Source organism: Canis aureus, chromosome X, assembly GCF_053574225.1.
Source record: "Canis aureus isolate CA01 chromosome X, VMU_Caureus_v.1.0, whole genome shotgun sequence".
NCBI lineage: Eukaryota > Metazoa > Chordata > Mammalia > Carnivora > Canidae > Canis > Canis aureus.
The window spans coordinates 54,149,552-54,153,878 of NC_135649.1; the positions used below are offsets into that span (position 1 = coordinate 54,149,552).

The following is a 4,327-nucleotide window of genomic DNA, read 5'->3' on the forward strand; positions in this document are numbered from 1 at the left end:
TCTGGCCTATAGGTAAAGAATTCCCAGCTAATAATCACTTACTGAGTAGTTTTGCACCCAAGCACTGGCTTGCAAGTTTTTCAAAAATAGACATAAAGTGGAACCATTGCCCAGAAGCACCTTATAATCTCTGTAGATATAAGATCATCATGTAACATTCAGACTCACAATAGTTATGAGTTCAGAATAAAAAAGAGCCTTTGTAAACTGAATTAATCAGTGGAGTTTTTAATGAAAGAATGAGGGGATTTCTGAGACACAAGCTGGGCTGTGAAAGGCAGGTGAGATTTATAAAGGAGAAACAAGATGGATATTTCAAATTTGGTGAAGATGTTCAGCATGGGTGGCAAGGAGGTGAGGCAAGGGAGTGGCAGGAGGAAAGTGAAATGCAGAGAAATACGCAAGTAAATACACAAACTAGTAAATGGATGAATAGATGAGCTGCAACAAGAATCCAGGTCTCTAAACATCAAACTCTTTTATGCCACTCTGTTCCTCCTGTCTTCTTGCCTCCATTCTGGTACCCCTCTCCAAGAAATTCTGCATTGTATTTTCTTTCTAAAATATAAGCCTAGGGACACCTGGGTGGCTCAGTTGGGTGTCTGCCTTTGGCTCAGGTCATGGTCCCAGAGTCCCAGGATTGAGTCCCACATCGTGCTGCCTCAAGGAGCCTGCTTCTCCCTCTGCCTGTGTTTCTGCCTCTCTGTGTCTCTCATGAATGAATAAATGAAGTAAACAATAAAGTAAAAAATAAAATACAAGTCTAGGGCGCCAGTTAAGCATCTGCCTTTGGCTCAGGTCATGATCCCAGGATCCTGAGATCAAGTCCTGCATCAGGCTCCCTGCCCAGTGGGGAGTCTGCTCCTTTCTCCTCAGCCTTTCCCCTTGCTTGTGCTCTTTGTCAAATAAATAAATAAAATCTTTAAAACACACACACACACACACACAATTCTGATCAGGCCAGTATCCTGCTTAAGTCTCTTCAATGGCCTATGATGGCTTGCATAAAAAAGTTGAAACTCTAAAATAGCATACATGTATCCATCATGATCTGGACTCTCTCTCTTCTCTCAGGTCCACCATGTGTATCCTTTGTTTCAGCCATTAAAATCTATGCATAGTTCCTTTATTAGGCATGTTACCATATCTCTCAACTTTTGTAGATGTTCTTTAAACTTCAAAATGCCTTTCCTTCCCCTTCTTCAATTAATGCCTTATTCTTCAAGCCTTGGTGCATTATCATCTACTATGGTAAGCCTTTCCTTGTCACACTCAACCATCCAATTAGATGCTGCTCCACAATATATCACCCTCTTATGCATATTCCTATGATTCCCTATCACACAGCTTTTAATCATTAACTTCCCTGTCTCCCCCACTAGACTATGAGCACCTTTGTATCACCAACCATCAGAATGCCTAGCATGGAGTATGTGCCCATTAAATATTTGTTGAATAAATGAACTCATTGTGCTCAACTTATCAATTGAAATCAAAACATAATTTACCCAATTATAAAACCAATAACCAAATAGGAAGTTACACAATAACCAAAAAATTAACTTCTGTTGCATCAAGTTACTAATTTTACTCCACTATCTTAAGAACCAAAGGCTTAGGAATAATACAGAAACACAAAGTCAAAATGCAAAAACATCTAAGAATGTTAAACCAGTCTACACCATTCTACTTTAACAGTCTCTTTTAATGGTTAAGTCATTGACTTAAATCTGTGGGATTCAAGATGCATCTCCTTCATAATACTTCTAGAGCTCTACTATATTTGACAAAATGCACTCCATGATTGACACCAAACTGATAATTAAGATTCATTCTACTTTATGACATGCTACAATCTGTGCCTAACCAAAGAGTTACATAAAATACAAAGCTTTACTACTACCGCATTATTCAAAATGTGAGAAGCCCAGAGAAGATTGCCTTCGGTAAAAAGAATTTAAAAAGGGTCATTATGAGGATTCACAGATAAAGAAAACTGAAGTAAGTTCTGTTAATTTTTTTTATTCATGAGAGACACAGAGAGAGAGGTAGAGACACAGGCAGAGAGAGAAGCAGGCTCCATGCAGGGAGCCCTACACTGGACTCTCCCGGGACTTCCAGGATCACGCCCTAGGCCTAAGGCAGATGCTCAACCGCTTAGCCACCCAGGCATCACAAGTTCTGTTAGATTTTGATTCGATCTTAAACAGAAGTCATTAAAGTCCTGCAATGTCACTTTGAAAAAATTCTAATATCCATCAAAAGGTTAAGATATGAATTAAAGTAGTTCCTCTCTATACAAAACATACCTTCCTTCTCCAGTTTTTCACAACAATGAGAAACAAAATGGAAAGAAGTGAATCACAAGCCTTACACTGTAATGAATCCACTATAACTACTGTTACTTTTTCCACGTAAGGAAACTTTCATCTTAGCTAATATTATACAGACATTATCTGATTAACTTCTTTTTACTCCCAGATGAATAATCAATCATTTTTGTGATCAGTACTATTTCCTTTCTCCCTTCATCACTGACCTCCTCCTCTCCCTACTAACTTGGAGTGGAATCAATTGGCATTTCCTTTACCTTCTCTCTTTGGTTACTCAATAGTTCTTATTCTTCTATAGGTGACAGGTGCCATTGAGAAATTGATGAAAACTATGGGACCCACAAAAATGAATGTACCTACAAACACTCAAATCTTATAATTTCAGGAGTTTAAGAACCCCTATCCTCCACAATCACCTATCCAAATAATTTCTATGACCATATAGCTCTCTTTTATAATCTCACACCACAGCTCCTTTATACACACACACAATTAAGAACTATTACAGTGATTAATAACATAATACTCAAAATAACAAAATTAAGTCTAGGTAAAGTTTTATCTTACTGGCAATATTTTAAGAACCCCAGTGGAACCCCAACCTAAAAGGCCTCAGAAGAACATGCTGAGCACTTCAATAAGACAACTTAAAATAATGAGTGCAGCATTTTTTTTTAAAGTCTACCCAAATCATGTCATTTGGTCAATTTGCTTGCCTTAAAATGTGCTGAAATGTCTTCCTAAATGTGTTTTTATTAACTCTGACACATCACTTGTAAAATCATGTAAGGCTCAAAAGTTAATTTCAGCAACAAAGAAAATTCCAACTGATATTAACAAACTCTTGGATTTAAATACGTATTCTACTATATCAAGCTATGTTCAACACTGAACATTGTTAGCCAGGAAATGAAAATGATACCATCTCACAAGGATCTAACTACCTTGTCAAAGCAAGTAAAACAAAAAAGATGGAACAAATACCAAAGGGAAGGGAAAAATATAATCAAGGTGTCAATACTAACAGCGGTAAGTGCTTTCTTGAAAGCACAACTCCTAAAAGTAGAAGGTTCTTGCTGGATGTACCAAACTATTCATGGACACTGAGTTCACTTTTATTTTTGCTTAAACTTTCACTCACTGTTTAAATCACAGATTTGTACTAGGTCAAAAAAATAAAAAGGAAACATGATCACTCTTTTACCACAAACAAATTTCAAAATCACATCAGATTTCTTAAATAACTAGTGATACCCTCATAGAACCTTTTTATGTTTCATGATGCTGGGACACCTATCAAACCCATTAACCCTCTGCCAGCATAGACAATTCACAAAGAGTAGTTTCTTCATTTGTATGTACTGGGTTAATGGGACACATCAAGTAAGCAACTTCTCAATTTGCCTCAAATTAGGGCAAAACTCATGGTGAGACTTTAAACTGTTCATTTTATTCTACCTACTAGGTCCCTTCCCACACAATGGAAATCTGTATATTTTCTGAAATAATACTTTGATCATCCATTGTCTTCCAGTACAGACCATCCATAATTGAAAGGCAAATTGAACAAGAGAGAAGAGCAACAGGTACATACCAAATGATCAGATGCCACAAGAAAAGGCTTTAGTAATGTCACTATCTCCTCCCCCTTATTATAAATAAGTTGCTGGTTAAAACTGAAAACCAGATGCGGAACATGTGCTTGTACTTCAGATTTAGTCTAAGAACCTTCAAACAGGAGTGTTAACTGAATTGTGCAGGAAAACTATTTCCCCTCATAGCACCAATTATAAACTTTATTGATAAATGTCTGCATATTTGCCATGGTCAATATATTCTGTTAATGCTACCAGTTCTTAAGTTTCACTATTAAACCATTTTCATAAAAAAAAAAAAAAAAAAAAAGAGGAACCCTTTTAACTGATGAGTTGAAACTCCAGTATTTCCCAACCTATTACCAGGCCCTATAGATTACATTCCTAAGCACACTAAAT

General features: G+C 36.7%; 1 protein-coding gene across 6 annotated transcripts in view; it reads right to left on the reverse strand.

Moving 5' to 3' along the window:
- Positions 1-4,327, reverse strand: part of DIAPH2 (diaphanous related formin 2) — a 1,055,757-nt gene that overhangs the window by 1,050,220 nt on the left and 1,210 nt on the right. The window lies entirely within an intron of this gene.